Genomic DNA, 21183 nt, shown 5'->3' with positions numbered 1-21183 from the left:
GGTGGATGGTGCATTTTTATGGAGGATAGAAGTAGACCCTGACAAAAGATTTGAGATCTTAAATCTTGGCTAATGTGGCAAATGAACTTAATGTGCTTAGTGCATCATGCTGTGAGGGATGGATGGGTACACATTTCAAAAGCTCTCCAAGATCACTTCAGTATTGCCAAATGTGAGATCCAACAATCTGAGAAATTCCACCCAAGCCGGCAGATTTATTTATGAACTCCGATGGGGGCAAATGTTAAAAATCCTATTTTAAGCGTAAAATCAAGCGTGTACAGTCCTACAGAGGAGATCTTCAGATCGAATTATTCGGTTCTGGAAAGGTGACTGAATGTAATGATGTATATATGAATCAATAAATGTATGTGCGTGTTTGTATTCATACTATCATGCATATATACATACATGCATACAAGCTAATATATTGCTGTGTAGAAAAAATAACAGCAACAACAATAATACAAATAGTAGTAGTAATACTATTTTTTAATGTGAATTATGTACGTAAAAATCTATATAGTATTTGCAAATACAGTAGATTGCATGCAATCTTCCCTTTGGAGTAGGCCACAGTGTACTGCTCTAATGAAATATCCATCTACCAACCAGACAATACTGCATACGGTTTGTTTTCCAGCTTACTCAAAATGTGGGTATGCTGAGCAGCCCTTTACCCACACGCTGAGAAATTAAACATAGTAGCATTCCTTCTGGGGAGCAGCAACACAATAATAGCGCGCAGCTACTGCCGAGCGCCGAGCCTGTCAGTGGAAGTGACATGGTAATTAAAGCATTTTTCCGTTCAAATCGCAGCTCTGTGTGTCACTAAGAGATGATGGCATAAGTCATGGCCTTTAACAGTACAAGAAAGAATCAAGTCTGTTCAGTGGGGATTCACAGGAATTAGGATGAGTCAAAAGTCGGTTATAATCAAGCCAGTCATCAGCTGAACATTGCGCTCTTTTAAGTTCAAAAGCATGACAAGCTGCCTGTGAAACAAAGTCAATTGCTCATCAGGAGTATTAGAAACAGCTGACAACTACAAAGAATATGGAAGATAATTGTAACTCAGCTGTAGATCATTATGATCTGTAAAAGACTAATTAAACTTTGATTCCCCCCCACACACACACTTTTTATTTTTCGTTTGGTTCCTGTAAAGATTGATTTGCAAACAGAGGTATCTGACTCCCTTGATTAGCAGAGCAGATATTCAATAATGTTACAAAATACCAGCCCTAGCACTGTACTGAGGGGTAATGGATGCTGATCGGCTCAGAGAATTGAGCATCTTTATACATATTATGCCACGTTTTATATATTTATATGTTTTATAACTGAAAACTTAATTCAAGTGATATCTGGTGAGATTACCCAATGGTGTTCTGTGGTGTTTTGTGGTCTAGGCTCTGTTCCAAAACCTAATATAAGTGCTCTAGCACTGCAGATACAATGTTATCTCTATCTCCTACAAAGATAAGACAATGCCAGTCTGAATGGTAGCTCATACAAAGTGTTTCTGGGGGTGAGGATAGCAGATTCAGTTTACAAAACCAAAACCGAACAAACAAAACCAATACACTTTCATAATGTTTATTTCTTTAACTGTTCTTAAAACTGAAATGTTGTCAATAACATTTTACATGGATGTATTTATTCAGTTATTTTGCACCCCTCCATATTCAGACACAATATATAAGTTTAAATATATAAAAGCCAGTATAAAAGAAGGCTAGTTTGCAGTATTGAACATGTGTGTTTAGTTTTGCTGTGCAGTAAATAGTCCAGTGTAGATGAGTAATGTCTTCTGCAGGGAACAGATGGTAACATTGATCAGTCCACTCTGCATATTGTTGTAACGTTAAAATCAGCTTGTGGTTGCCCGTAATTGGTTTACAAAAGCAGATGCTTGTCTGTGTCATTCAGAATTAGCCTGTTAACCTGAAACAAATTCGAAATGCTTATCAAATCTGACCATGCTATTTCACAAGTAGACTGTGACCTCAGACCAGGCTTGCCAACCTTACATTTGAGGTTTTATTGATATGACTGACTAGTTGGACTGTTTTTACTGACATACCATATTTTTTACAGACACGCCTATTTTAGTCTTATAAAAGTGTGAAAATAAAATGTATATAAACACCCTATGGTGCAGAGATGTCCTGTTGGCGTTTGTACTATTCCTGATTAGTTTTTGGGGGGCTGGCTGGGGTAAGGGTGCCCAATCTGGATCAGATTCTGTTTTCCATTGCTGGAAAAAAAAAAAGAAATCGAATTGTTTATTTTTTTAATTTATTGCACATTTTCCACTTATAATATATAATATAATTATATAATATATACTGCATTATAAGTACATAATATATGCACACATGCATAGCTGAAGCTGTTCTGAATCCATAGATAACACATACATAGCAATAAAATCTGAATTATAAAAGCCTCTCTCTCTCTCTCTCTCTCTGGCTCTGGGTGGCTCAGTGTCTGTAACCCGACTCCTCTTATCAGCTCATCTATTCCAGCTGCCTGAGACAGGGTTTTTTCGATTGGCTAGTAAAGGCGGATCTCCATGGCTCACGACACACACAGTGACATCCTCTCCAATGGTCAATTCTAGACCCTTGTGCTGCATTGCGCATTGAATTTCTAAAACCAGGAATTACCCGATGTAAACAAATCGTTCCTCCGATAATGAACACTTTGCAATTGATGCCCCCATTTTGGGCGGATCCGCCTACTTTGTCCTCAGATTGGGTAACACGATTGATTGTCATTGACCTACCTACGCTCTTCATTAAACCTTTGTTGAAATAATGTTTCGTAACTATGAGGAAAGTTTGATGGCAGTCAGAAATTTAGCGATGAATGAAGTAGTAGTAATGGGCCTTTTTTACGGACAGTCAAACTTTTTTATGGATTTACGGACCAGATGAAATTAAGATTTTTTTTACGAACTGTCTAAATTTACGGACAGTTGGTAACCCTGCCTCAGACTCACTCTGCCCAAGGACCGGCGATCTGACCTTTCGGAGGATTAATGGACAAGAACAACTTCCTGCCCACCCTGTGCTGCGTGACATTACACTGGGATGAAACCATATCTACAGCGGCACAGTGCAGTGGGCAGCTGGGGTGTGTTCATATTGCGTTGATTGAACACCAGGCATCACACAGGCCAATTATGCCCCGGCGTGGCAGTGACTGAGAATTGGAGGCACTTCATTTACACAAAGAGTAATGGGTGGTCGAGCAGCTGCCAGTCACTTTGCTGAATTTGACTCTGTATCAAAGAAAGGCCGGATGACATTCAGAACCGATTAGCTGCCAAAAACCACTTGCCCAAGGTGGGGCCAAATGGCCACCTCTCACATATAACCCTTATTGTGATCTGATATCCTAAAAAGCAATCATGAAAGCTTCTGCTAATCGTGTGTGGTGGGAGGCAAAGATATTCTGCAGGCCTTTCCTCCTTTTTGTGTATCATATACAGACAAATAGAGTTGTCCCCGCCTGCAGACCTAACTGGGGCTAACACTGCTCAAGTTCAAAGCACACTAAATTTGGGTCTGCTGCCAAGACTGACTCCAGGCTGTGTTCAAGGCAATCCCAGGGGCAGGTGGATGCACAGTTTAAATGGCAGGTGATACAGTATTCAACTCAGGACCGAGGTGACTCACAAAGTAAAGAGGGGAAGCTCTCCTGGTGCCTGTTAGTACTGCTGATTATAAGCGATTATAGCAAGTGCTGTTCTCCCCCCAGTTTAATGAGTATTAAATTAGCAATTAAAAAAAAGCATAGAAAATAAAAATATTGCAGCTTTTTCTGTGGTTTTCCGATTAAAATCAGTAAATAAATCAATCAAAAGGCTCATGCAGATTATTAGAGGATGGATTTTAGATATGTGGATGTTAATATACATTTTATACCTGATTTAATTACCGTTTTCAATTTTCTCTTAGTGCTTAACTTCAATATTAAACTGTCTCACCAATATATTTTCTGTTAATTACTGCTCCTGGTTGCTACCTTTCTTATTATAAGACAGAAGAAGCCAAAAGGTCTCTCTCTCTCTCTCTCGCTCTCTCTCTCTTTCTCTCTCTCTTTGTTCTAGAGCCTTACAAAGCCTTCTTGCACTTTTTATATTCCTCTGCATCTCAATTGGCATATTGCTTCAGTGCACAAAGAAACAGGTAAGGGTCCCTGGAATAAAATGAAGAGAACCAGAACAGAGAATATTAAACATTGAATTTCCTTCCCCCTATTCCTCTGTTTCTGTTCAATGTAAGCTCTTAATAAGATTCACTTTTGTTCTATTGTTACACCAGTCCTGGCAGTGCTACTGGAGAACTGCAGTGCTTCAATTAAAATCTCTTCCCATCCTGTGCATGGCACTTCACATGACAATTAAACAGCATAAAACCATTGATTTGTTTAGAGGCAAATACACAAAATCCATTAATACACAGAAGACACAAGACTCGAGTGAAAACGCATCGGTCTGTGATTCCAAGCACAGTTGCCATTCTGCTGTGTTATTATAGAATCGCATCTCAAGTGAAGAGAATTGTACATCACATCCTCACCTGCCATTGAAATCTCAATCAACTGGACTAAATCTCAATACACAGTCCTGAGTCTCAGCCATGATCATATTTCCCATGCCTTCCTCATTGCTATAGACACATTTGTTGTTCATTAGACTAAAGTGTTGGCTATATGTGTTCTGCTTGCTATCAAAACTCCTTGACCTTGCTTCAATTAAAAATAAAATCAATAAATAGAAGATAATAACAATTTATATATACTTCGGTATCAGCTCCAAGACTCATATAAGCCAATTAAATCTCTGTACTGCATAGTCTTGCATTTTGTGTGCAAATTAGTCTTTCCCTGTCTGATCGGTGAAAACCTCACTCTATTTCTGCTTGTGTGATATTGTATCTACATACTGTACCAAGTATCCACTGCTACTGCGGCAGAATATTTCAAGAGCGAACACTGCAATGTCATTTTTTAATTATTATTAATATATATAGTGTAACATAAGAGGCTGAAGCTGATTAACTTAAATCAGCAGAGGCTGATTGGGTAATTTAGTAATTAAGCATGCAACTACAGTAAATTCACCAGTGAGGTCACTTTACCAGTGTGGGTCACTGTACCAGTGTGGGTCACTTTACCAGTGTGGTTCTCTGTACCAGCATGGTTCTCAGTACCAGCGTGGGTCACTGTACCAGTGTGGGTCTGTGCACCAGCGTGGTTCTCTGTACCAGTGTGGGTCATTGTACCAGTTCGGGTTACTGTACCACTGTGGGTCACTGTACCAGCGTGGGTCACTGTACCAGCACGGGTCTCTGTACCAGCGTGGGTCTCTGTACCAGTGTGGGTCTCAGTACCAGCTTGGGTCACTGTACCAGCTTGGGTCTCTGTACCAGCTTGGGTCACTGTACCAGTTCAGGTTACTGTACCAGCGTGGGTCACTGTACCAGTTTGGATTACTGTACCAGTGGGTCACTGTACCAGTGCAGGTTACTGTACCAGCACAGGTCTCTGTACCAGTGTGGGTCACTGTACCGGCACGGGTCACTGTAGAAAAAAAGCCCTCAGAATTCCAATCCACTGAGAATTTGTGATTTACAGTGAGGGAAAAAAGTATTTGATCCCCTGCTGATTTTGTATGTTTGCCCACTAACAAAGAAATGATCAGTCTATAATTTTAATGGTAGGTGTATTTTAACAGTGAGAGACAGAATAACAACAAAAAAATCCAGAAAAATACATTTCAAAAAAGTTATAAATTGATTTGCGTGTTAATGAGGGAAATAAGTATTTGACCCCTTCGACTTAGTACTTGGTGGCAAAACCCTTGTTGGCAATCACAGAGGTCAGACGTTTCTTGTAGTTGGCCACCAGCTTTGCACACATCTCAGGAGGGATTTTGTCCCACTCCTCTTTGCAGATCCAAGTCATTAAGGTTTCGAGGCTGACGTTTGGCAACTCGAACCTTCAGCTCCCTCCACAGATTTTCTATGGGATTAAGGTCTGGAGACTGGCTAGGCTACTCCAGGACCTTAATGTGCTTCTTCTTGAGTCACTCCTTTGTTGCCTTGGCTGTGTGTTTTGGGTCATTGTCATGCTGGAATACCCATCCACGACCCTTTTTCAATGCCCTGGCTGATGGAAGAAGGTTCTCACCCAAGATTTGACGGTACATGGCTCCATCCATCGTGCCTTTGATGTGGTGCAGTTGTCCTGTCCCCTTAGCAGAAAAACACCCCCAAAGCATAATGTTTCCACCTCCATGTTTGACGGTGGGGATGGTGTTCTTGGGGTCATTCCTCCTCCTCCAAACACGGCGAGTTGAGTTGATGCCAAAGAGCTCGATTTTGGTCTCATCTGACCACAACACTTTCACCCAGTTGTCCTCTGAATCATTCAGATGTTCATTGGCAAACTTCAGACGGGCCTGTACATGTGCTTTCTTGAGCAGGGGGACCTTGCGGGCGCTGCAGGATTTCAGTCCTTCACGACATAGTGTGTTACCAATTGTTTTCTTGGTGACTATGGTCCCAGCTGCCTTGAGATCATTAACAAGATCCTCCTGTGTAGTTCTGGGCTGATTCCTCACCATTATCATGATCATTGAAACTCCACGAGGTGAGATCTTGCATGGAGCCCCAGACCGAGGGAGACTGACAGTTATTTTGTGTTTCTTCCATTTGCGAATAATCGCACCAACTGTTGTCACCTTCTCACCAAGCTGCTTGGCGATGGTCTTGTAGCCCATTCCAGCCTTGTGTAGGTCTACAATCTTGTCCCTGACATCCTTGGACAGCTCTTTGGTCTTGGCCATGGTGGAGAGTTTGGAATCTGATTGATTGATAGCTTCTGTAAGAGAGTGCTCCTAATCTCAGCTCATTACCTGTATAAAAGACACCTGGGAGCCAGAAATCTTGCTGATTGATAGGGGATCAAATACTTATTTCCCTCATTAACATGCAAATCATTGAATAACTTTTTTGAAATGCGTTTTTCTGGATTGTTTTGTTGTTATTCTGTCTCTCACTGTTAAAATACACCTACCATTAAAATTATAGACTGATCATTTCTTTGTCAGTGGGCAAACGTACAAAATCAGCAGGGGATCAAATACTTTTTTTCCCTCACTGTATATTCCTTTGATTGTGAATGAGGTGAATAAATCTATCTGCCTGGGAGCTGGGGCTTTGCAGTGGAGAGGCTGGAGTGTGAGAGAGCAGCACATCCCAGGAGGCTGTTGCCTAGCCAAGGTCCACCTGTGCTCTTACTCCACTCGCAGCGGACAGGTTCTGACATTGCACATTCACACTTTCAACTAGAACTTTGCAAGGACTCATTTGAGTGCAATATTCCAGAAGTTTCTCACCTCCTGTGTGTGTTCACATTTATCTTCTCTCTTCCTGTAGATTTATTTACACACCTTCACAGGGGTTGTGTGTTATAAATGTGTTCTCTGCAAAACCAAAAACCATTCTTGCTGACAAACCACTCCAATGTCAGGGAGCCATTCTCAGTGCTGCCGTAGCAATGTCTGTTAGCAGAGGTCAATGCAGCTGGCAACCAGCACAATGGGCGGATATTCAGGGCCTAAGACCAGCACAGCAGAATGGCCACCGGCAGCCGTTTTCACTTCTGGGGTTATCATGCAGCAGCAGGAATGCACTTACTATATCCAAAGCTACTGTGAGCTGCTGTAAGCCACAACTGAGAAATCTCCTAACTTCTGTTCACCCCCAATACCCACCCCCCCCCAAAAAAAAACAGGTTTTTTTTTGTAGAGCATGTGCCTGCAATTTGCGGCTTTCAAATCTGGTAAACTGCCCCTGGACCATAAAGCAATGCAGACACCACTTTCATGGACCATTACAGAGGCACTTAAATGCATTCATGATGATGTGAACCCCCTTTGCATACGCATTTTTTTAACAGGGGTCTGGAAGGTTATCCAGCCTCCCGAGGCTGTTAATTTCATGACGAACACAAGAGCAGCAGTACGAAAAAACTGTGATGGGGAAGATCATCAGAATCCTAAAGCATGGTAAATGTACTGTGCTGCACTGTACATTATAGGGAGAGAACACAGAAAACTATAGCGGGGCTCAGCCATGATAAAAGCATGGGGAGACCGATCTGAAATTGATGCTTCCAAAGAGATGTTAGCAGCAGCCATTCCTTCAGTTGCTAAGTTCTTGATTTATGGAACTGGGCTGCCTCTGGCTTCAAAAAGAAAAGAAAAGCCTATGTCACTTGTTTCTAACCACAATCCATTTTCACACACAAGCTCAATGAGGCATGGGCAGCAAATGCTTGTGGAGAATGACTGTGCAGTTCATTTTCATGTGTTCCAGATGCTGTTGCCCATGTCTCTGACTTCCACTTAGGACCCTGAGGAATCAAGACCATGGTTACAACGCACTAGAGTTTCTGCCTTAAATTAAAGGGATGCAATAAAAATAAACCACTAATCTACAGGGATGCATTTTTTTACAGCCCTTCAAAATAATTTCCTTGTCTCCAGTGAAAAAATAAATAAGAAACTCTAGCCATTAACAAATAAAACACATGCATTAGTCTTCCATTGTTTTAAACCACATGTTCTTTCAGTAAGGACCCAATAGATCAAAAGTAAGCCCCACCCACTCAATTCCAAGGGGGAGTCGTGATCAATGTAGAGTTCTGCACTTACAAACTGTGTACTGAAAATTATATATGCTTATTATTACATCAGTTTATCCAACGATTTTATCAACTGGTAAAACTGACCTTTCCTTGGGACCATCGACTTCGACCATCTTAATCCTGTTTTATCAGCTGATTAAATTGTTGACTGAATGGATGTAACGACATACACACATATTGTTGGTGACCAACTTGTACGAGCGAAGTTTATTCTTTGATGACCTGGTCATCTGAGCCCTAAAGATTTCAGACCATTTCAATAACTCCACTGCTTCCTCCTAGTGCTTGGATAGCAGAGTGGGCTAGTTATGTATGCAGTAATTGGATCCCAAGAGGAAAAAGAAAATACTCAACTACCTTCTGAGAGCTCTGAAAGCATTTCAATTGTCAGCCACATCATTTACCGTGGTTATTCTATAGGTTTCAGCCACTTGACGAATGCAGATACATTTAATTATTTATTTTCTCAGTTTAACATATGAAAACAACTCTACTGGCTTAAAATAAGCATACTTAATTAAGGATGAAGACAACAGCTAACTATTGAAGACAAAGTCAAAAAGAAAACAAAATGGGAAGGAATTACAAACATCAATGGAGGATAAACACAGAAGGCCTTAGTCCTGAGTTTGGTAACCAATGCCTCGTCCTGCAGAGATCCACTACATATAATAAGAGTCCAGTTATGGATTTATAAAGATATCCGAGGGTCTCACATTGGAACGGGACCATGAACCGGTCCTAAGATCTGGTTCTAAGCAATGCAAGCACATTCCGAAAGCTGTGCTGGCTAGCAAGCTGAGGAGCCTTTGAGCTGGAAGTGGCCACCGTTTACTGATACCAAGGCCAGTGGCAGAGGAGCTCACTTCCTCACAGGCACTCCTAATCGCTCCTGCAGCACGTGATGTGTGGCTCAGTGTGACAAGCCTTATCTGTCACTGCTTAGGTAAAATCTGGCAGCGATGGCCTGCCTTCTCAAAGACAGAAATCCACTTTATCTGTAAGCCCTTCCGTACAAATACAGCCTGATATTTACAACTGCTGTTGAGGTTTAATGAGTTTCTGTTCTGTAAGTTTTATAGCCCCTTAATAATAACATTGTAAGAAATAGGAAACTGCTTCATAGCTCTTCTAATCTCTGAGAATGGGAATAGATTTTGTAATAGCTGGGCGTTCCTGACAGGAATGTACAATCATCTTCATAGCTGAAGTTAACAGATTTTGACGCTGTTTTAGTTTTAATTTGTTAGTGAGCTGGCTGTTGGACCACGACTCAGCGCATGTGCGTTGACCCTCGCTGAAGTCTGTGTTTATCCAGAAATATGACACTCACAGAAATCCCAAACAGACCCCACTGGAGGAAACCTACAAAACAACGGTGATCAAATAACGTAAGGTACATTTGAGAAACAAGTTAGGGATTTTGATCGGTCACACAAGTACACCACAGAAGACTTCAATACACAGGTGACGATGCAGAGGAGTTAAAGGCGCACTGAAACGCAACTTAAATTCAGCTAAAATCCTAAAATTAGCACATTTCAAAGTCATGAGAACACTCTCACTCCTTCCCTTGAGACAAGTACAGTGGCGGATCACTGATAAACCCCACTCTAAAAAAAAAAAAAAAAAAACAGACAGTATCAGCACATCTTTAATAATGTTTAAAGTAGTATTGCCAGCAGCTAGATTTCATATTAAGAGGCCTAGATTTAGGAAAATTATAAGGGGCAGAAATCTGGCTACCTCTTCATCATATAGAAAGTAACATGGCATTCCATTTAAGCACTGCTACTGTAGATACCTTGATATGCAACAGATGCTGAAATGTTTCACCATATTGCTTCAAAGATTGTTATCCCCTTCATAATCACAGTTTAATAAAACATTTTTCTGGTCTGAAGAACTTTATGGTGAACCATTATGATAAAGGCAATTGGAACTGTCACATTGCTCTCACCAATACCCCATCTAATAAAGATTTCTCAAGACTTCAAATGTTTCCAAATGACAACAGCGTTATTTCTGCAGATTAATATCTTGATGCAATGTGTTTGTGAAATCAAATTAATCTGCTTTGACAAAGTTTAAGGCGGAGGTAGTCTGGAGTGGTTTACATCTTATCACCATGGTTTAATCATCAAGATTGAATAATAATGTATCACTTGCTATCACTCTTGCAGCTGCATTTTGAGGACAAGATTGCTTTGATAAGTCTAAGAATCACAGTTTCTTACTGAACTGTATTAATACTGTCTCCTCTGCTTCAGTTCGATTTGCTCACTCCCCTGGTATTTTTTAATGCTCTCCATTTCTCTCTTTAAGCAACATTAGCTCCAAGGGAGGAAAGGAAACTTGTTTATGAAGAGAAACAGTGCTACTTGTATTGATAAAATGTGACTGACTCCAACATTCAGAGGCATGATGTATACAGTGAAAAACTATAAACCTCCAGAACTAATACAACACAGCTACAATATCCAAAGACACAAAGATGAATAGGTTTTAATCACCGCTGCATCTCTGATTTCTTAACGTCCTGTTGCATTTTTCACCCTTTTCGGCTTTGACCTGCACTGTGATGCTGGGTGCCCATTTCGCGCTCATTGAGAAACACAGAACCCCTGTAATACATAAAAAAACTGTCCTTTCAGTCCAGCCTGGTTGAATAGATTTCTGAAACATTAGCCAGACAAACTAAACAACAAACCCTGTCGAGGGTTGTAGGACAACAAAGTGTGGAGCTGTAGATTATAAACACCAAACACATTCCTTAGTTACAGATGGCTGATGTGCATAAGACCAGGTCATTGGCATGGCATATAAAATGCAGCCAGCAGGCCCAACACAGTCCCTTTCCAGGCCCAAGAGAATAGTCATAAAATTATACGAGAGAACAGACCATACCAGAACAGTGGAGGACAAAGAAGCACTGTGAAGTCCTGTTTGCATGGCGCCAAAACCACAGCACAAAAAGGGGGTCTGTGAGCACGGGGGATGCTCTGGCACTGTTCGGGGATAGGCAACAGGAAGCATAATGCCATCATTCTCCGCCTATCATAAAGACTGCTGTATGCACAGCTTTACCGGGCTTTTATTAATCGAAAAAAAAAAAATCCACATCTAATAACATTCTGAGGAAGCACTGTCACAATACAGCACAGCCTCTGAGTCACATCCAGGCATCACAGTGCATTAAAGAGCCGTCTATCGTGTGCAGACTGAAGTCGAGAACTCACCCTGCTGTCCACAGCACTGTGTCATAACCACGTCATGTTTTCTTGCGGGGGCCGTCTGACTTCAGCGTGGGACGGCTCTTCTCACACGCAATGCCTCTCCCGCGCTTCACAACCAAACACGCTCTTTGGAGTGTAACATTGCAGCACGTGTCCCTGATGGATAGATGACTGTTTCAAACTCCTGAACAGTCATGAGCTTTTCAAATACTCTGTGTGTAGGCCTCTGGCGATTCGTTTCGCTGAAGGATTCAGACACCGATTGTAACACTGCCGCGTGTACATAATTATATATTCTTTTTCATTTCCATAAAAATATAAAAGACTGTTGAAAGAATGTCAAAACATCTCCACTTCTATGTACACATTTTATGGGTCTCCATGGTTGCGAAGTCTAATGCATTATGCATTGAGTAGTAATGGTGATTGCTTAAAAGATGGAAACAGAAATTCTACCGCATAAATATTTGAGTTGTTTTATGATGTACTGTGGAATTAATCACACACAATTCAGCATGTTACTTAAAATGACATGTATAAGTGCTGACATCATTTTCCTTTTCAGAAATAGGAAATGGATATGAATTGGAACAAAATTGAAATAAAGTTATCTTTTCATAATTTTTGTATTGTCATTCTGAAGCAAAAATAAATACTGTCACTATGTTATGTACCACAGGCATGGGAACAGGGGAACCCAGTTGTGGTGCTGGTGAGATGGTCAAGACAGGCAGAGGTCGGATATCGGCAGGACAGGGCTATCAGTGGTAAGGCAAAGACTTGGTCGTGGTCACAGGCAAGGGTCAGGTGATCAGGCAAACAGGCAATCAGGGGAAGAGCAAGGTTGTGGTTGGGATGTCAATCAGGAGGTCAAGGAAACAAGGCTATAACAAGGCACGATGAGACTGCTCGGAGATGTAGCTAACATTGACAAAACTTTGTGACTTATGACAGACAGTGAGGGGTTTTTATGGGGATCAGAGGGAAGCAATGAACCAGGTTTGGGAGGTGCATGGTGCAATGGGGGCAGAGGGTGATTGAACAAGTGCACATGGTGTTCAGGATTGTTGATTGATTGATTGATTGATTGATTGAATGACTGATGGGAGCTGGAAGAAGTGACTGGTAAGGAAGGTTGATGGTGACATCTAGTGGGGAGAAGTGGAAGTGTTTGGACTGGGAGAAGAGTACTGGTCTATGGCTGTGACACACTACTTAAAACATTATATCTGGATAATTATCCTATCATGTTGTGTGCTCAAAGTAAGGTCTCCATCGTGCTTAAATGGGCTACTGTATCATGCTTAGTTGTCTAATTATAACAGTCTACCATAATAACAGTAATTTGAACTGAGTATCAGAACATAATAGCTCATGTGCAGGGTGTTTATATGAGAATAACAATCTGTCAGTTTAACTAAGATTAGAGAGGGGAATAGTTTTTCAAATTGTATATTAGACTGAAGATAGCATACTAACTTACAAGCTCAGTGTCCTGTTTCTGTTCTTAATCATTAGGAGGGGCAATTTGTTGCATTTTGCTCATTGCTGTTCAGGGTACGTTTTGGGCACAGCCTTGACACATTTGCAGAAAGTGCTCTGTGTGCTCTGATGATGTTAAAGATCCCCTGGCAGCACTTTACAAGGTTGCAGGGGTATTGAGGCCCCTGCCAAGGAGAAATGCTACAGACTATACCAAATTAACACAGGCCTGTGTCAGGCAGACTGAGTCTGAGAGATTGTGGAGCTGCTCCAGTTAGTGTGGTCGGACCATTGGTCATGGGGGGAGGGGCTTAGGGCAATGCTGCTTATAAAAGGGAAAGTTGAACTAAAATGTGGGTTTTGGATACTGCATTTCAAAACATTGCGAAGGCCGCTGGACACAATAGTGCATCACGCGAATCTTGATCTGCGGAAGCCTCAGGAGCGTTGCTAAGGAGGCCTGGGCTGCCTGCTGCGTCTTCATTACTCTGGTTTCCTGAGATCCCCTTCCCAGTTGCCCGCTTCCTCTAGCAGCCCTACGACATGCTGGTGCAGACACAGCTGACCCCTTCCATCCCAGAGGAGTGTGGGTGGTGGTGGACCAATGTTAAGGAAAAATCTATTGGCTGCTTTAACCTTGACTGTTTTATGCATGATTATAAATCTGTTGCATTAAAAGTGCCCTTTTAATGGAAAGCAATTATTTATGAAAGTGTGACTCTTCATCAGATCTCTCGATTTAATGGAGAAACAGACATGGATTAACAGTGCTAATTAAAGGTAACGACAGCAGAAATAAATGTTGCAAGTAAGCAGCCCTAGTTATATAACCTTATCTGCATATGCAAATTATTTTAGGCTTCTTCCACTTTCATTATGAAGATAGTTATCAAAATGTATATTTTTCCGATTTCTCTTCATGGTTAACAGGCTAAGCTGCGGAGCTCCCTTTTCTGACTATAAGTGACTCTGATGCTGCCATCTGGCTCGCTGTGTTACCATAATAAAAATAATTTGAATTAATTGTGCATCTATAATTTGAATTTGATATAAGGCATGTAACAGTACTGCCTGTGCATTACAACCAGAAAACATGTTGACTTCCTGGTATAAAGCTGTAAAGAAAAGAAAGTGCAATCCATTAAATTTGAATTCATAAACCTTAAATATAGTAAATACACTAACCTAAAGGATTATTAGGAACACCATACTAATACTGTGTTTGACCCCCTTTCGCCTTCAGAACTGCCTTAATTCTACGTGGCATTGATTCAACAAGGTGCTGAAAGCATTCTTTAGAAATGTTGGCCCATATTGATAGGATAGCATCTTGCAGTTGATGGAGATTTGTGGGATGCACATCCAGGGCACGAAGCTCCCGTTCCACCACATCCCAAAGATGCTCTATTGGGTTGAGATCTGGTGACTGTGGGGGCCAGTTTAGTACAGTGAACTCATTGTCATGTTCAAGAAATCAATTTGAAATGATTCGACCTTTGTGACATGGTGCATTATCCTGCTGGAAGTAGCCATCAGAGGATGGGTACATGGTGGTCATAAAGGGATGGACATGGTAAGAAACAATGCTCAGGTAGGCCGTGGCATTTAAACGATGCCCAATTGGCACTAAGGGGCCTAAAGTGTGCCAAGAAAACATCCCCCACACCATTAAACCACCACCACCAGCCTGCACAGTGGTAACAAGGCATGATGGATCCATGTTCTCATTCTGTTTACGCCAAATTCTGACTCTACCATCTGAATGTCTCAACAGAAATCGAGACTCATCAGACCAGGCAACATTTTTCCAGTCTTCAACTGTCCAATTTTGGTGAGCTTGTGCAAATTGTAGCCTCTTTTTCCTATTTGTAGTGGAGATGAGTGGTACCCGGTGGGGTCTTCTGCTGTTGTAGCCCATCCGCCTCAAGGTTGTACGTGTTGTGGCTTCACAAATGCTTTGCTGCATACCTCGGTTGTAACGAGTGGTTATTTCAGTCAAAGTTGCTCTTCTATCAGCTTGAATCAGTCGGCCCATTCTCCTCTGACCTCTAGCATCAACAAGGCATTTTCGTCCACAGGACTGCCGCATACTGGATGTTTTTCCCTTTTCACACCATTCTTTGTAAACCCTAGAAATGGTTGTGCGTGAAAATCCCAGTAACTGAGCAGATTGTGAAATACTCAGACCGGCCCATCTGGCACCAACAACCATGCCACGCTCAAAATTGCTTAAATCACCTTTCTTTCCCATTCAGACATTCAGTTTGGAGTTCAAGAGATTGTCTTGACCAGGACCACACCCCTAAATGCATTGAAGCAACTGCCATGTGATTGGTTGGTTAGATAATTGCATTAATGAGAAATTGAACAGGTGTTCCTAATAATCCTTTAGGTGAGTGTATATATCCATTTATAATTTAAAGTAATTTTTCATTTGTTTCACAAAAGTAGTTTGTCTGTTTTGTTTTCTGGTAATTAGTCATTACTTCATGCCACACACAGATAGATGATGGAACTTGGATTGTTTTGGATGCCTTCTGTTCTTAGTTAACATTATTAACATTATTATTCTATCTAAATAAAACAACAGTCTGAGTTAGGATTGCAAATTATCCAATGTAAAAAGCATGTATGTAATGAGTGTATGAAATGTGTCTTGCCTGTGGTGCATCTGCCTGCTTTTACAATGAGGAGAACACAGTCCGAGCAGAACGGGCAGCTGCTATCGAACTCGATGGATACACTGGCACAGACACGTTGTCACGGCAGATATCCTTCTAGACAAATTAAAAACCCCAATGCAGTGCTGTTTCATGTCTTAACACTGAAGTAATTGCTTATTATTCCTACTCCTTTTTACAAGTGTTACTAAATATTTTTTTCTTGTTCTTCCATACTTAATTAAGGAAGCAGGCTAAATCACCAGACTCAATGGAACATACACAATGTGGAAATCTCATTAGTACAGAAATGCTACTGCTCACCAGGCTGAAAAAGCACCCCTTGCTGTGTCTATCCCTCTGTGTACCAACATCCCAAAATGATCATATATATACAGTTAGGTCCATAAATATTTGGACAGTGACACAATTGTCATCATTTTGGCTCTGTACGCCACCACAATGGATTTGATGTGCTTTAAGTGTAGACTTTCATCTTCAATTTCAGGGTAGTTACATCCAAATTGGGTGAAAGGTGTAGGAATTACACCCATTTTTATATGTGGTCACCCAAATTTTAGGGGCTCAAAAGTATTTGGACAAATTACATAATCATGAATTCAGTACTCTTCTCTTTGCAATCATTCTGGTACAAGTTGATCTTTGTCTCATCTGTCCATAGGATGTGGTTCCAGAACTGTACAGGGTTCTTCAGATGTTTTTTGACAAACTCTAATCTGGTCTTCCTGTTTCCTGTTTTCATCTTGTGGTAAACCTTCTATATTTACTCTGGTGAAGTCTTCCCTTGATTGTTGACTTTGACACAGATACGCCTACCTCCTGGAGGGTGTTCTTGATCTGGCCAGCTGTTGTGAAGGGGTTTTTCTTCACCAGGGAAATAATTCTTCTGTCATCCACCACAGTTGTTTTCCTGTGGTCTTCCAGGCCTTTTGGTGTTCCTAAGCTCACCAGTGCGTTCTTTCTTTTTAAGAATGCACCAAATAGTAGATTTGGGCACACCTAATGTTTTTGCTATCTCTCTGATTGCCTTGTTTTGATTTCTAAAGCAAAACTGAAGGCAAAACGCCCCAAGAACAAGCAGGAGCTAAAGGCAGCTGCAGTGCAGGCCTGGCAGAGCATCACCAGGGAAGACACCCAGCATCTGGTGATGTCTATGGGTTCCAAACTTCTGGCAGTCATTGACTGCAAAGGATTTGCAACCAAGTATTGAAACTCACAATTTAATCATGATTATGTTAGTTTGTCCAAATACTTTTGAACCCCTAAAATTGGGGGGACCACATATAAAAATGGGTGAAATTCCTACATCATTCATCCAATTTGGATGTAACTATCCTCAAATTAAATTTGGATTTTTTTTCCTTTCAAATCCATTGTGCTGGCATACAGAGCCAATATGATGACAATTGTATCACTGTCCAAATATCTATGGACCTAACTGTATATGTAAAAAAAAAAATATATATATATATATATATATATAACTTGGTTTAGGAATCAGCAGGCAATATGGTTGACTGCTGTAAATTATTTGGACGATAGATTTGTTTGTTTTTCTAGGTTCCATGCCTAAAGAACAAGCACCCTTGTGCACACAAGCGAACAGACACAGCTGCTGTACTGTCAGAGGGAAGCTGTGAAATATAAACACCGGGGTATACTCTGCACTAAGTGGAGGCTGGAAAACAATCTCTAGCTAAATCCTCAATAACCATGCACTGCACCCTCACACTGGTCCAGACTGTTCCATATAAAACTACACTGATAGTGTGTGCCAGCACTTAGCTTCAGGGTACACAACATTTAAAAATATATACATTTTTGTGATTTTCTACAGCAGTGCCGGAAGAAGGCTGACGGAGTGCCCTTGCAATTGGCGTCAGAATGGGCTGTGTATGATATTAAATCAGAGAGCAGTTCCCCGTAGCCCGCCTGTTACTGCGGCTCAGGATAAACAGACACGCTGTACTGTATATATGTATATATGTAAATGCATTGCATGATAACGTAAGAACTTTTAGCACCATGTATAATTTATTTTTCAGTTGCAAAATAAAGATAAGGACTCCATTAGACCATTAAAATATTCCAGGATAATGGATTTTTTTTTTTTTTTTTTTTTGGTTGATGGAGCACCTCATGTGAGACAGGTAGAATTTACTTCGCAGCTCTGCAGAGGTATCTGGTGCCAGAGAAGTCACCCATATTTGATGCTCCATTGGCACCACAGGCAAATGAGATTACAACAGGAATGGAATTTACTCACTCGCTGACAGATTTACGGATCCCCACTGCATATAATACAGGGGAGAGGCTGTAAAACCTATCATCTGTGGGGTGAAATACACACTGCTTGGGACAACTTGTTTAGTTTACGAAATTCAAGCAACTTCTTTGATTTACTGTTTTTATGCCACACACACACACCTCTCTAATTCTTTTCCTCCCTCTGATGCACACACACACACACACACACACACACACACACACACACTTTTTTCCAAGGGCATGCTCAGAGTACGGTGTCTGGAGTGTGCTGCCAATGCCCCAGATGGAAGGTGCTGCCTCTTTTTCCTGCTTTTTTATGCGATGACTGACAGTTAAGTGGACCCCTAGAAATAGTGAAGAGATATCAAATACAACTGATATGTTGATAAGTTGAGATAGGAAGGCTTTATAACTAGTGTTACTGGAAACTAATGTTTCAGCACTAATCCACGACATGACAGAAATCATAACAATGCAGAAAGCTGCCAGGTAGGATAACCAGTCAAATATCTGAGGAAGTACTGAACAGTACGGCCCACTGCTGATTCCAATTCGCCCACGAAAGGAAGGGCAGCAAGAGCAGAGAAGTGGTTCACAACAGAAAGTTTACTGTGCCATTGTCATGCGATGTCACGATTGTTTTCAAAAACACATTCCAGTTACCAGTAATAAAATGTCTATGTATATATAATCTGTATATATCTATATCGATATATACACCAATCAGCCATAACATTATGACCACTGACAGGTGAAGTGAATAACACTGATAATCTCGTTATCATGGCACCTGTCAGTGGGTGGGATATATTAGGCAGCAAGTGAACATTTTGTCCTCAAAGTTGATGTTTTAGAAGCAGGAAAAATGGGCAAGCGTAAGGATCTGAGCGACTTTGACAAGGGCCAAATTGTGATGGCTAGACAACTGGGTCAGAGCATCTCCAAAACTGCAGCTCTTGTGGGGTGTTCCCGGTCTACAGTGGTCAGTACCTATCAAAAGTGGTCCAAGGAAGGAAAAGCAGTGAACCGGCGACAGGGTCATGGGCGGCCAAGGCTCATTGATGCACGTGGGGAGCGAAGGCTGGCCCATGTGGTCCGATCTAACAGATGAGCTACAGTAGCTCAAATTGCTGAAAAAGTTAATGCTGGTGCTCATAGAAAGGTGTCAGAACACACAGTGCATCGCAAGTTTGTTGCGTATGGGGCTGCGTAGCCGCAGACCAGTCAGGGTGCCCATGCTGACCCCTGTCCACTGCCGATAGCGCCTACAATGGGCACGTGAGCATCAGAACTGGACCACGGAGCAATGGAAGAAGGTGGCCTGGTCTGATGAATCACGAGTTCAAGGTGTTGACTTGGCCTCCAAATTCCCCAGATCTCAATCCAATCGAGCATCTGTGGGATGTGCTGGACAAACAAGTCCGATTCATGGAGGCCCCACCTCGCAACTTACAGGACTTAAAGGATCTGCTGCTAACGTCTTGGTGCCAGATACCACAGCACACCTTCAGAGGTCTAGTGGAGTCCATGCCTCGACGGGTCAGGGTTGTTTAGGCGGCAAAAGGGGGACCTACACAATATTAGGCAGGTGGTCATAATGCTATGGCATAATGTCTCCTCCTCATGGACTGCACCAGATTTGCCAATTCTTGCTGTGAGATGTTACCCCACTTTTCCACCAAGGCACTTGCAAGTTCCCAGACATTTCTGGGGGGAATGGCCCTAGCCCTCAATGGGATTGAGATCCGGGCTCTTCGCTGGCCATGGCAGCAAAGTGACATTCCTGTCTTGAAGGAAATCACGTCCAGCGAAGTTGGGTTTGTGCCCATAGGCGACGTTGTTGCCGGTGATGTCTGGTAAGGACCTGCCTTACAACAGGCCTACAAGCCATCAGTCCAGCCTCTCTCAGCCTATTGCGGAAAGTCTGTGCACTGATGAAGGGATTGTGTGTTCCTGGTATAACTCGGGCAGTTGCTGTTGCCATCCTGTACCTGTCCCGCATGTGTGATATTCAGATGCACTGCAGGTGTTGTTACACGTGGTCTTCCACTGCGAGGACAATCAGCTGTCCTTCCTGTCTCCCTGTAGCGCTGTCTTAGGCGTCTCACAGTACGGACATTGCAATTCATTGCCCTGCCACATCTGCAGTCCTCATGTCCTCACGTTCACGCAGAAGAGCAGGAACCCTGGGCATTTTTCTTTTGATGTTTTTTCAGAGTTAGTAGAAAGGTCTCTTTAGTGTCCTAAGTTTATATAACCTTAATTACCTACCGTCTGTAAGCTGTTAGTCTTAACTAATAACCGTTCCACAGGTGCATGTTCAACCATTGTTTATGGTTCATTGAACAAGCATGGAAAACATTGTTTAAACCTTTTACAATAAAGATCTGTAAAGTTATTTGGATTTTTACAAAATTATCTTACAGTGTCCTGAAAAAGGGACGTTTCTTTTTTTTCTGAGTATATATATACACTCACCTAAAGGATTATTAGGAACACCATACTAATACTGTGTTTGACCCCCTTTCGCCTTCAGAACTGCCTTAATTCTACGTGGCATTGATTCAACAAGGTGCTGAAAGCATTCTTTAGAAATGTTGGCCCATATTGATAGGATAGCATCTTGCAGTTGATGGAGATTTGTGGGATGCACATCCAGGGCACGAAGCTCCCATTCCACCACATCCCAAAGATGCTCTATTGGGTTGAGATCTGGTGACTGTGGGGGCCAGTTTAGTACAGTGAACTCATTGTCATGTTCAAGAAACCTAGTTGAAATGATTCGACCT

General features: G+C 41.7%; 1 protein-coding gene across 1 annotated transcript in view; it reads right to left on the bottom strand.

The window, feature by feature from the left end:
- ntm (neurotrimin) overlaps nt 1-21183 on the bottom strand; it is a 360902-nt gene that overhangs the window by 140741 nt on the left and 198978 nt on the right. The gene's annotated exons all lie outside the window — the stretch shown is intronic.

This window comes from Amia ocellicauda, chromosome 1, assembly GCF_036373705.1.
Source record: "Amia ocellicauda isolate fAmiCal2 chromosome 1, fAmiCal2.hap1, whole genome shotgun sequence".
Taxonomy (NCBI): Eukaryota; Metazoa; Chordata; class Actinopteri; order Amiiformes; family Amiidae; genus Amia; species Amia ocellicauda.
This window is presented reverse-complemented; position numbering and strand designations above follow the sequence as displayed.